Raw genomic sequence first — 14,408 nt, 5'->3', positions numbered from 1 at the left:
TTCCCTTGACACCGCTTTCACAGCCAAACACACTCTGCCCATCTCCCTTTGCCTTGCCGTCCACCACTCCCAACACACTCTCACTATCGTCACAGACCACCTCCCAAAGTGCAAACACCCAAGCGATTTCTGACACACGCTACATCTAAGAGCTTAGAGCTGTTGCTGGTCTTCACCTTCCCTTGACACCGCTTTCACAGCCAAACACACTCTGCCCATCTACCCTGGCTTTGCCTCCCAGCACTCCCAACACACATTCTCAGGCTCACTATCACTCTCACTCCCGGCACACAACACCTCCCAAAGTGCAAACGTCCAAGCCATTTCTCCCCTACGATAGGCCTAAGGGCTTAGAGCTGTTGCTGGTCCTCACCTTCCCTTGACACCGCTTTCACAGCCAAACACACTCTGCCCTTCTACCCTGGCTTTGCCTCCCAGCACTCCCAACACACATTCTCAGGCTCACTCTCACTCTCACTCCCGGCAGAGACCAGCAAACAAAGTGCCAACACAGACCATTTCTTCCATACAATAGGCCTAAAAGCTTAGAGCTGTTGCTGGTTCTCACCTTCCCTTGACTCCGCTATCACAGCCAAACACACTCTGGCCATCTGCCTTTAACTTGCCTCCCAGCACTCCCAACACACATTCTCAGGTTCAATCTCACTCTCACTCCCGGCACAGACCACTTCCCAAACTGCAAACCTCCAAGCCATTTCTCCCCTACGATAGGCCTAAGGGCTTAGAGCTGTTGCTGGTCCTCACCTTCCCTTGACACCGCTTTCACAGCCAAACACACTCTGCCCATCTGCCTTTGCCTTGCATCCCAGCACTCCCAAATCACTCTCTCTCCCGGCACACACCACCTCCCAAAGTCAAAACACCCAAGCGATTTCTGCCGCATGCTACATCTAAGGGCTTAGAGCTGTTGCTGGTCCTCACCTTCCCTTGACACCGCTTTCACAACCAAACACACTCTGCCCATCTACCCTGGCTTTCCCTCCCAGCACTCCCAAAACATATTCTCAGGCTCACTATCACTCTCACTCCCGGCACAGACCACCTCCCAAAGTGCAAACCTCCAAGCCATTTCTCCCCTACAATAGGCCTAAGGGCTTAGAGCTGTTGCTGGTCCTCACCTTCCCTTGACACCGCTTTCACAGCCAAACACACTCTGCCCATCTCCCTTTGCCTTGCCTCCCAGCACTCTCAACGCACATTCTCAGGTTCAATCTCACTCTCACTCCCGGCACACAACACCTCCCAAAGTGCAAACGTCCAAGCATTTTCTGCCGCATGCTACATCTAAGGGCTTAGAGCTGTTGCTGGTCCGCACCTTCCCTTCACACCGCTTTCACAGCCAAACACACTCTGCCCATCTGTGCTGCCCTTGCCTCCCAGCACTCCCAACACACATTCTCAAGTTCAATCTCTCTCTCACTCCTGGCACAGACCACCTCCCAAAGGGCAAACACCCAACCGATTTCTGACATACGCTACATCTAAGAGCTTAGAGCTGTTGCTGGTCCTCACCTTCCCTTGACACCGCTTTCACAGCCAAACACACTCTGCCCATCTACCCTGGTTTTGCCTGCCAGCACTCCCAATACATATTCTCAGGCTCACTATCACTCTCACTCCCGGCACACAACACCTCCCAAAGTGCAAACGTCCAAGCATTTTCTGCCGCATGCTACATCTAAGGGCTTAGAGCTGTTGCTGGTCCTCACCTTCCCTTGACACCGCTTTCACAGCCAAACACACTCTGCCCATCTACCCTGGCTTTGCCTCCCAGCACTCCCAATACATATTCTCAGGCTCAATCTCACTCTCAATCCCGACACACACAACCTCCCTAAGTGCAAACGTCCAAGCCATTTCTCCCCTACAATAGGCCTAAGGGCTTAGAGCTGTTGCTGGTCCTCACCTTCCCTTGACACCGCTTTCACAGGAAAACACACTCTGCCCATCTGCCTTTGCCTTGCCTCCCAGCACTCTCAACGCACATTCTCAGGTTCAATCTCACTCTCACTCCCGGCACACAACACCTCCCAAAGTGCAAACGTCCAAGCATTTTCTGCCGCATGCTACATCTAAGGGCTTAGAGCTGTTGCTGGTCCGCACCTTCCCTTGACACCGCTTTCACAGCCAAACACACTCTGCCCATCTGCGCTGCCCTTGCCTCCCAGCACTCCCAACACACATTCTCAATTTCAATCTCTCTCTCACTCCTGGCACAGACCACTTCCAAAGTGCAAACACCCAACCGATTTCTGACATACGCTACATCTAAGAGCTTAGAGCTGTGGCTGGTCCTCACCTTCCCTTGACACCGCTTTCACAGCCAAACACACTCTGGCCATCTACGCTGGTTTTGCCTCCCAGCACTCCCAACACACATTCTCAGGTTGAATCTCACTATCACTGCCGGCACAGACCACTTCCCAAAGAGCAAATACCCAAGCGATTTCTGACACACGCTACATCTAAGAGCTTAGAGCTGTTGCTGGTCCTCACCTTCCCTTGACACCGCTTTCACAGCCAAACACACTCTGCCCATCTGCCTTTGCCTTGCCGTCCACCACTCCCAACACACTCTCACTATAGTCACAGACCACCTCCCAAAGTGCAAACACCCAAGCGATTTCTGACACACGCTACATCTAAGAGCTTAGAGCTGTTGCTGCTCTTCACCTTCCCTTGACACCGCTTTCACAGCCAAACACACTCTGCCCATCTACCCTGGCTTTGCCTCCCAGCACTCCCAACACACATTCTCAGGCTCAATCTCACTCTCACTCCCGGCACACACCACCTCCCAAAGTGCAAACGTCCAAGCCATTTCTCCCCTACGATAGGCCTAAGGGCTTAGAGCTGTTGCTGGTCCTCACCTTCCCTTGACACCGCTTTCACAGCCAAACACACTCTGCCCTTCTACCCTGGCTTTGCCTCCCAGCACTCCCAACACACATTCTCAGGCTCACTCTCACTCACACTCCCGGCAGAGACCAGCAAACAAAGTGCCAACACAGACCATTTCTTCCATACAATAGGCCTAAAAGCTTAGAGCTGTTGCTGGTTCTCACCTTCCCTTGACTCCGCTATCACAGCCAAACACACTCTGGCCATCTGCCTTTAAGTTGCCTCCCAGCACTCCCAACACACATTCTCAGGTTCAATCTCACTCTCACTCCCGGCACAGACCACTTCCCAAAGTGCAAACCTCCAAGCAATTTCTCCCCTACGATAGGCCTAAGGGCTTAGAGCTGTTGCTGGTCCTCACCTTCCCTTGACACCGCTTTCACAGCCAAACACACTCTGCCCATCTGCCTTTGCCTTGCATCCCAGCACTCCCAAATCACTCTCTCTCCCGGCACACACCACCTCCCAAAGTCAAAACACCCAAGCGATTTCGGCCGCATGCTACATCTAAGGGCTTAGAGCTGTTGCTGGTCCTCACCTTCCCTTGACACCGCTTTCTCAGCCAAACACACTCTGCCCATCTACCCTGGCTTTGCCTCCCAGCACTCCCAACACACATTCTCAGGCTCAATCTCACTCTCACTCCCGGCACACACCACCTCCCAAAGTGCAAACGTCCAAGCCATTTCTCCCCTACGATAGGCCTAAGGGCTTAGAGCTGTTGCTGGTCCTCACCTTCCCTTGACACCGCTTTCACAGCCAAACACACTCTGCCCATCTCCCTTTGCCTTGCCTCCCAGCACTCTCAACGCACATTCTCAGGTTCAATCTCACTCTCACTCCCGGCACACAACACCTCCCAAAGTGCAAACGTCCAAGCATTTTCTGCCGCATGCTACATCTAAGGGCTTAGAGCTGTTGCTGGTCCGCACCTTCCCTTCACACCGCTTTCACAGCCAAACACACTCTGCCCATCTGTGCTGCCCTTGCCTCCCAGCACTCCCAACACACATTCTCAAGTTCAATCTCTCTCTCACTCCTGGCACAGACCACCTCCCAAAGTGCAAACACCCAACCGATTTCTGACATATGCTACATCTAAGAGCTTAGAGCTGTGGCTGGTCCTCACCTTCCCTTGACACCGCTTTCACAGCCAAACAGACTCTGGCCATCTACGCTGGTTTTGCCTCCCAGCACTCCCAAAACACATTCTCAGGTTGAATCTCACTATCACTGCCGGCACAGACCACTTCCCAAAGAGCAAATACCCAAGCGATTTCTGACACACGCTACATCTAAGGCCTTTGAGCTGTTGCTGGTCCTCACCTTCCCTTGACACCGCTTTCACAGCCAAACACACTCTGCCCATCTGCCTTTGCCTTGCCGCCCACCACTCCCAACACACTCTCACTATCGTCACAGACCACCTCCCAAAGTGCAAACCCCCAAGCGATTTCTGACACACGCTACATCTAAGAGCTTAGAGCTGTTGCTGGTCTTCACCTTCCCTTGACACCGCTTTCACAGCCAAACACACTCTGCCCATCTGCGCTGCCCTTGCCTCCCAGCACTCCCAACACACATTCTCAGGGTCACTCTCACTCTCACTCCCAGCACAGACCACCTCCCAACGTGCAAACCTCCAAGCCATTTCTCCCCTACGATAGGCCTAAGGGCTTAGAGCTGTTGCTGGTCCTCACCTTCCCTTGACACCGCTTTCACAGCCAAACACACTCTGCCCATCTACCCTGGCTTTGCCTCCCAGCACTCCCAACACACATTCTCAGGCTCACTCTCACTCTCACTCCCAGCACAGACCACCTCCCAACGTGCAAACCTCCAAGCCATTTCTCCCCTACGATAGGCCTAAGGGCTTAGAGCTGTTGCTGGTCCTCACCTTCCCTTGACACCGCTTTCACAGCCAAACACACTCTGCCCTTCTACCCTGGCTTTGCCTCCCAGCACTCCCAACACACATTCTCAGGCTCACTCTCACTCACACTCCCGGCAGAGACCAGCAAACAAAGTGCCAACACAGACCATTTCTTCCATACAATAGGCCTAAAAGCTTAGAGCTGTTGCTGGTTCTCACCTTCCCTTGACTCCGCTATCACAGCCAAACACACTCTGGCCATCTGCCTTTAAGTTGCCTCCCAGCACTCCCAACACACATTCTCAGGTTCAATCTCACTCTCACTCCCGGCACAGACCACTTCCCAAAGTGCAAACCTCCAAGCAATTTCTCCCCTACGATAGGCCTAAGGGCTTAGAGCTGTTGCTGGTCCTCACCTTCCCTTGACACCGCTTTCACAGCCAAACACACTCTGCCCATCTGCCTTTGCCTTGCATCCCAGCACTCCCAAATCACTCTCTCTCCCGGCACACACCACCTCCCAAAGTCAAAACACCCAAGCGATTTCGGCCGCATGCTACATCTAAGGGCTTAGAGCTGTTGCTGGTCCTCACCTTCCCTTGACACCGCTTTCTCAGCCAAACACACTCTGCCCATCTACCCTGGCTTTGCCTCCCAGCACTCCCAACACACATTCTCAGGCTCAATCTCACTCTCACTCCCGGCACACACCACCTCCCAAAGTGCAAACGTCCAAGCCATTTCTCCCCTACGATAGGCCTAAGGGCTTAGAGCTGTTGCTGGTCCTCACCTTCCCTTGACACCGCTTTCACAGCCAAACACACTCTGCCCATCTCCCTTTGCCTTGCCTCCCAGCACTCTCAACGCACATTCTCAGGTTCAATCTCACTCTCACTCCCGGCACACAACACCTCCCAAAGTGCAAACGTCCAAGCATTTTCTGCCGCATGCTACATCTAAGGGCTTAGAGCTGTTGCTGGTCCGCACCTTCCCTTCACACCGCTTTCACAGCCAAACACACTCTGCCCATCTGTGCTGCCCTTGCCTCCCAGCACTCCCAACACACATTCTCAAGTTCAATCTCTCTCTCACTCCTGGCACAGACCACCTCCCAAAGTGCAAACACCCAACCGATTTCTGACATATGCTACATCTAAGAGCTTAGAGCTGTGGCTGGTCCTCACCTTCCCTTGACACCGCTTTCACAGCCAAACACACTCTGGCCATCTACCCTGGTTTTGCCTCCCAGCACTCCCAAAACACATTCTCAGGTTGAATCTCACTATCACAGCCGGCACAGACCACTTCCCAAAGAGCAAATACCCAAGCGATTTCTGACACACGCTACATCTAAGGCCTTAGAGCTGTTGCTGGTCCTCACCTTCCCTTGACACCGCTTTCACAGCCAAACACACTCTGCCCATCTGCCTTTGCCTTGCCGCCCACCACTCCCAACACACTCTCACTATCGTCACAGACCACCTCCCAAAGTGCAAACCCCCAAGCGATTTCTGACACACGCTACATCTAAGAGCTTAGAGCTGTTGCTGGTCTTCACCTTCCCTTGACACCGCTTTCACAGCCAAACACACTCTGCCCATCTGCGCTGCCCTTGCCTCCCAGCACTCCCAACACACATTCTCAGGGTCACTCTCACTCTCACTCCCAGCACAGACCACCTCCCAACGTGCAAACCTCCAAGCCATTTCTCCCCTACGATAGGCCTAAGGGCTTAGAGCTGTTGCTGGTCTTCACCTTCCCTTGACACCGCTTTTACAGCCAAACACACTCTGCCCATCTACCCTGGTTTTGCCTGCCAGTACTCCCAATACATATTCTCAGGCTCACTATCACTCTCACTCCCGGCACACACCACCTCCCAAAGTGCAAACGTCCAAGCCATTTACGATAGGCCTAAGGGCTTAGAGCTGTTGCTGGTCCTCACCTTCCCTTGACACCGCTTTCACAGCCAAACACACTCTGCCCATCTGCCTTTGCCTTGCATCCCAGCACTCCCAAATCACTCTCTCTCCCGGCACACACCACCTCCCAAAGTCAAAACACCCAAGCGATTTCGGCCGCATGCTACATCTAAGGGCTTAGAGCTGTTGCTGGTCCTCACCTTCCCTTGACACCGCTTTCACAGCCAAACACACTCTGCCCATCTACCCTGGCTTTCCCTCCCAGCACTCCCAAAACATATTCTCAGGCTCACTATCACTCTCACTCCCGGCACAGACCACCTCCCAAAGTGCAAACGTCCAAGCCATTTCTCCCCTACAATAGGCCTAAGGGCTTAGAGCTGTTGCTGGTCCTCACCTTCCCTTGACACCGCTTTCACAGCCAAACACACTCTGCCCATCTCCCTTTGCCTTGCCTCCCAGCACTCTCAACGCACATTCTCAGGTTCAATCTCACTCTCACTCCCGTCACACAACACCTCCCAAAGTGCAAACGTCCAAGCATTTTCTGCCGCACGCTACATCTAAGGGCTTAGAGCTGTTGCTGGTCCGCACCTTCCCTTCACACCGCTTTCACAGCCAAACACACTCTGCCCATCTGCGCTGCCCTTGCCTCCCAGCACTCCCAACACACATTCTCAATTTCAATCTCTCTCTCACTCCTGGCACAGACCACCTCCCAAAGTGCAAACACCCAACCGATTTCTGACATACGCTACATCTAAGAGCTTAGAGCTGTGGCTGGTCCTCACCTTCCCTTGACACCGCTTTCACAGCCAAACACACTCTGGCCATCTACGCTGGTTTTGCCTCCCAGCACTCCCAACACACATTCTCAGGTTGAATCTCACTATCACTGCCGGCACAGACCACTTCCCAAAGAGCAAATACCCAAGCGATTTCTGACACACGCTACATCTAAGGGCTTAGAGCTGTTGCTGGTCCTCACCTTCCCTTGACACCGCTTTCACAGCCAAACACACTCTGCCCATCTGCCTTTGCCTTGCCGTCCACCACTCCCAACACACTCTCACTATCGTCACAGACGACCTCCCAAAGTGCAAACACCCAAGCGATTTCTGACACACGCTACATCTAAGAGCTTAGAGCTGTTGCTGGTCTTCACCTTCCCTTGACACCGCTTTCACAGCCAAACACACTCTGCCCATCTACCCTGGCTTTGCCTCCCAGCACTCCCAACACACATTCTCAGGCTCAATCTCACTCTCACTCCCGGCACAGACCACCTCCCAAAGTGCAAACGTCCAAGCCATTTCTCCCCTACGATAGGCCTAAGGGCTTAGAGCTGTTGCTGGTCCTCACCTTCCCTTGACACCGCTTTCACAGCCAAACACACTCTGCCCTTCTACCCTGGCTTTGCCTCCCAGCACTCCCAACACACATTCTCAGGCTCACTCTCACTCTCACTCCCGGCAGAGACCAGCAAACAAAGTGCCAACACAGACCATTTCTTCCATACAATAGGCCTAAAAGCTTAGAGCTGTTGCTGGTTCTCACCTTCCCTTGACTCCGCTATCACAGCCAAACACACTCTGGCCATCTGCCTTTAACTTGCCTCCCAGCACTCCCAACACACATTCTCAGGTTCAATCTCACTCTCACTCCCGGCACAGACCACTTCCCAAACTGCAAACCTCCAAGCCATTTCTCCCCTACGATAGGCCTAAGGGCTTAGAGCTGTTGCTGGTCCTCACCTTCCCTTGACACCGCTTTCACAGCCAAACACACTCTGCCCATCTACCCTGGCTTTCCCTCCCAGCACTCCCAAAACATATTCTCAGGCTCACTATCACTCTCACTCCCGGCACAGACCACCTCCCAAAGTGCAAACCTCCAAGCCATTTCTCCCCTACAATAGGCCTAAGGGCTTAGAGCTGTTGCTGGTCCTCACCTTCCCTTGACACCGCTTTCACAGCCAAACACACTCTGCCCATCTCCCTTTGCCTTGCCTCCCAGCACTCTCAACGCACATTCTCAGGTTCAATCTCACTCTCACTCCCGGCACACAACACCTCCCAAAGTGCAAACGTCCAAGCATTTTCTGCCGCATGCTACATCTAAGGGCTTAGAGCTGTTGCTGGTCCGCACCTTCCCTTCACACCGCTTTCACAGCCAAACACACTCTGCCCATCTGTGCTGCCCTTGCCTCCCAGCACTCCCAACACACATTCTCAAGTTCAATCTCTCTCTCACTCCTGGCACAGACCACCTCCCAAAGTGCAAACACCCAACCGATTTCTGACATACGCTACATCTAAGAGCTTAGAGCTGTTGCTGGTCCTCACCTTCCCTTGACACCGCTTTCACAGCCAAACACACTCTGGCCATCTGCCTTTGCCTTGCCGCCCACCACTCCCAACACACTCTCACTATCGTCACAGACCACCTCCCAAAGTGCAAACCCCCAAGCGATTTCTGACACACGCTACATCTAAGAGCTTAGAGCTGTTGCTGGTCTTCACCTTCCCTTGACACCGCTTTCACAGCCAAACACACTCTGCCCATCTGCCTTTGCCTTGCCTCCCAGCACTCTCAACGCAAATTCTCAGGTTCAATCTCACTCTCACTCCCGGCACACAACACCTCCCAAAGTGCAAACGTCCAAGCATTTTCTGCCGCATGCTACATCTAAGGGCTTAGAGCTGTTGCTGGTCCGCACCTTCCCTTCACACCGCTTTCACAGCCAAACACACTCTGCCCATCTGCGCTGCCCTTGCCTCCCAGCACTCCCAACACACATTCTCAATTTCAATCTCTCTCTCACTCCTGGCACAGACCACCTCCCAAAGTGCAAACACCCAACCGATTTCTGACATACGCTACATCTAAGAGCTTAGAGCTGTGGCTGGTCCTCACCTTCCCTTGACACCGCTTTCACAGCCAAACACACTCTGGCCATCTACGCTGGTTTTGCCTCCCAGCACTCCCAACACACATTCTCAGGTTGAATCTCACTATCACTGCCGGCACAGACCACTTCCCAAAGAGCAAATACCCAAGCGATTTCTGACACACGCTACATCTAAGGGCTTAGAGCTGTTGCTGGTCCTCACCTTCCCTTGACACCGCTTTCACAGCCAAACACACTCTGCCCATCTGCCTTTGCCTTGCCGTCCACCACTCCCAACACACTCTCACTATCGTCACAGACGACCTCCCAAAGTGCAAACACCCAAGCGATTTCTGACACACGCTACATCTAAGAGCTTAGAGCTGTTGCTGGTCTTCACCTTCCCTTGACACCGCTTTCACAGCCAAACACACTCTGCCCATCTACCCTGGCTTTGCCTCCCAGCACTCCCAACACACATTCTCAGGCTCAATCTCACTCTCACTCCCGGCACAGACCACCTCCCAAAGTGCAAACGTCCAAGCCATTTCTCCCCTACGATAGGCCTAAGGGCTTAGAGCTGTTGCTGGTCCTCACCTTCCCTTGACACCGCTTTCACAGCCAAACACACTCTGCCCTTCTACCCTGGCTTTGCCTCCCAGCACTCCCAACACACATTCTCAGGCTCACTCTCACTCTCACTCCCGGCAGAGACCAGCAAACAAAGTGCCAACACAGACCATTTCTTCCATACAATAGGCCTAAAAGCTTAGAGCTGTTGCTGGTTCTCACCTTCCCTTGACTCCGCTATCACAGCCAAACACACTCTGGCCATCTGCCTTTAACTTGCCTCCCAGCACTCCCAACACACATTCTCAGGTTCAATCTCACTCTCACTCCCGGCACAGACCACTTCCCAAACTGCAAACCTCCAAGCCATTTCTCCCCTACGATAGGCCTAAGGGCTTAGAGCTGTTGCTGGTCCTCACCTTCCCTTGACACCGCTTTCACAGCCAAACACACTCTGCCCATCTACCCTGGCTTTCCCTCCCAGCACTCCCAAAACATATTCTCAGGCTCACTATCACTCTCACTCCCGGCACAGACCACCTCCCAAAGTGCAAACGTCCAAGCCATTTCTCCCCTACAATAGGCCTAAGGGCTTAGAGCTGTTGCTGGTCCTCACCTTCCCTTGACACCGCTTTCACAGCCAAACACACTCTGCCCATCTCCCTTTGCCTTGCCTCCCAGCACTCTCAACGCACATTCTCAGGTTCAATCTCACTCTCACTCCCGGCACACAACACCTCCCAAAGTGCAAACGTCCAAGCATTTTCTGCCGCATGCTACATCTAAGGGCTTAGAGCTGTTGCTGGTCCGCACCTTCCCTTCACACCGCTTTCACAGCCAAACACACTCTGCCCATCTGTGCTGCCCTTGCCTCCCAGCACTCCCAACACACATTCTCAAGTTCAATCTCTCTCTCACTCCTGGCACAGACCACCTCCCAAAGTGCAAACACCCAACCGATTTCTGACATACGCTACATCTAAGAGCTTAGAGCTGTTGCTGGTCCTCACCTTCCCTTGACACCGCTTTCACAGCCAAACACACTCTGGCCATCTGCCTTTGCCTTGCCGCCCACCACTCCCAACACACTCTCACTATCGTCACAGACCACCTCCCAAAGTGCAAACCCCCAAGCGATTTCTGACACACGCTACATCTAAGAGCTTAGAGCTGTTGCTGGTCTTCACCTTCCCTTGACACCGCTTTCACAGCCAAACACACTCTGCCCATCTGCCTTTGCCTTGCCTCCCAGCACTCTCAACGCAAATTCTCAGGTTCAATCTCACTCTCACTCCCGGCACACAACACCTCCCAAAGTGCAAACGTCCAAGCATTTTCTGCCGCATGCTACATCTAAGGGCTTAGAGCTGTTGCTGGTCCGCACCTTCCCTTCACACCGCTTTCACAGCCAAACACACTCTGCCCATCTGTGCTGCCCTTGCCTCCCAGCACTCCCAACACACATTCTCAGGCACAGTCACGCTCTCACTCTCACTCCCAGCACAGACCACCTCCCAAAGTGCAAACACCCAACCGATTTCTGACACATGATACATCTAAGGGCTTAGAGCTGTTGCTGGTCCTCACCTTCCCTTGACACCGCTTTCACAGCCAAACGCACTCTGCCAATCTGCGCTGCCCTTGCCTCCCAGCACTCCCAACACACATTCTCAGGCACGCTCACGCTCTCACTCTGACTCCCAGTACAGACCACCTCCCAAAGTGCAAATACCCAAGCCATTTCTGACACACGCTACATCTAAGAGCTTAGAGCTGTTGCTGGTCCTCACCTTCCCTTGATACCGCTTTCACAGCCAAACACACTCTGCCCATCTACCCTGGCTTTCCCTCCCAGCACTCCCAACACACATTCTCAGGCTCACTCTCACTCTCACTCCCGGCACAGACCACCTCCCAAAGTGCAAACCTCCAAGCCATTTCTCCCCTACGATAGGCCTAAGGGCTTAGAGCTGTTGCTGGTCCTCACCTTCCTTGACACCGCTTTCACAGCCAAACACACTCTGCCCATCTGCCTTTGCCTTGCCTCCCAGCACTCTCAACGCACATTCTCAGGTTCAATCTCACTCTCACTCCCGTCACACAACACCTCCCAAAGTGCAAACGTCCAAGCATTTTCTGCCGCACGCTACATCTAAGGGCTTAGAGCTGTTGCTGGTCCGCACCTTCCCTTGACACCGCTTTCACAGCCAAACACACTCTGCCCATCTGCGCTGACCTTGCCTCCCAGCACTCCCAACACACATTCTCAATTTCAATCTCTCTCTCACTCCTGGCACAGACCACCTCCCAAAGTGCAAACACCCAACCGATTTCTGACATACGCTACATCTAAGAGCTTAGAGCTGTGGCTGGTCCTCACCTTCCCTTGACACCGCTTTCACAGCCAAACACACTCTGGCCATCTACCCTGGTTTTGCCTCCCAGCACTCCCAACACACATTCTCAGGTTGAATCTCACTATCACTGCCGGCACAGACCACTTCCCAAAGAGCAAATACCCAAGCGATTTCTGACACACGCTACATCTAAGGGCTTAGAGCTGTTGCTGGTCCTCACCTTCCCTTGACACCGCTTTCACAGCCAAACACACTCTGCCCATCTCCCTTTGCCTTGCCGTCCACCACTCCCAACACACTCTCACTATCGTCACAGACCACCTCCCAAAGTGCAAACACCCAAGCGATTTCTGACACACGCTACATCTAAGAGCTTAGAGCTGTTGCTGGTCTTCACCTTCCCTTGACACCGCTTTCACAGCCAAACACACTCTGCCCATCTACCCTGGCTTTGCCTCCCAGCACTCCCAACACACATTCTCAGGCTCACTATCACTCTCACTCCCGGCACACACCACCTCCCAAAGTGCAAACGTCCAAGCCATTTCTCCCCTACGATAGGCCTAAGGGCTTAGAGCTGTTGCTGGTCCTCACCTTCCCTTGACACCGCTTTCACAGCCAAACACACTCTGCCCTTCTACCCTGGCTTTGCCTCCCAGCACTCCCAACACACATTCTCAGGCTCACTCTCACTCTCACTCCCGGCAGAGACCAGCAAACAAAGTGCCAACACAGACCATTTCTTCCATACAATAGGCCTAAAAGCTTAGAGCTGTTGCTGGTTCTCACCTTCCCTTGACTCCGCTATCACAGCCAAACACACTCTGGCCATCTGCCTTTAACTTGCCTCCCAGCACTCCCAACACACATTCTCAGGTTCAATCTCACTCTCACTCCCGGCACAGACCACTTCCCAAAGTGCAAACCTCCAAGCCATTTCTCCCCTACGATAGGCCTAAGGGCTTAGTGCTGTTGCTGGTCCTCACCTTCCCTTGACACCGCTTTCACAGCCAAACACACTCTGCCCATCTGCCTTTGCCTTGCATCCCAGCACTCCCAAATCACTCTCTCTCCCGGCACACACCACCTCCCAAAGTCAAAACACCCAAGCGATTTCTGCCGCATGCTACATCTAAGGGCTTAGAGCTGTTGCTGGTCCTCACCTTCCCTTGACACCGCTTTCACAGCCAAACACACTCTGCCCATCTACCCTGGCTTTGCCTCCCAGCACTCCCAATACATATTCTCAGGCTCAATCTCACTCTCAATCCCGGCACAGACCACCTCCCAAAGTGCAAACGTCCAAGCCATTTCTCCCCTACAATAGGCCTAAGGGCTTAGAGCTGTTGCTGGTCCTCACCTTCCCTTGACACCGCTTTCACAGCCAAACACACTCTGCCCATCTCCCTTTGCCTTGCCTCCCAGCACTCTCAACGCACATTCTCAGGTTCAATCTCACTCTCACTCCCGGCACACAACACCTCCCAAAGTGCAAACGTCCAAGCATTTTCTGCCGCATGCTACATCTAAGGGCTTAGAGCTGTTGCTGGTCCGCACCTTCCCTTCACACCGCTTTCACAGCCAAACACACTCTGCCCATCTGTGCTGCCCTTGCCTCCCAGCACTCCCAACACACATTCTCAAGTTCAATCTCTCTCTCACTCCTGGCACAGACCACCTCCCAAAGTGCAAACACCCAACCGATTTCTGACATACGCTACATCTAAGAGCTTAGAGCTGTGGCTGGTCCTCACCTTCCCTTGACACCGCTTTCACAGCCAAACACACTCTGGCCATCTGCCTTTGCCTTGCCGCCCACCACTCCCAACACACTCTCACTATCGTCACAGACCACCTCCCAAAGTGCAAACCCC

The sequence above is a fragment of the Pelecanus crispus genome, chromosome 31 (assembly GCF_030463565.1).
Source record: "Pelecanus crispus isolate bPelCri1 chromosome 31, bPelCri1.pri, whole genome shotgun sequence".
In the NCBI taxonomy this organism is placed as follows: Eukaryota; Metazoa; Chordata; class Aves; order Pelecaniformes; family Pelecanidae; genus Pelecanus; species Pelecanus crispus.
Note: the sequence above shows the minus strand (reverse complement) of the source record.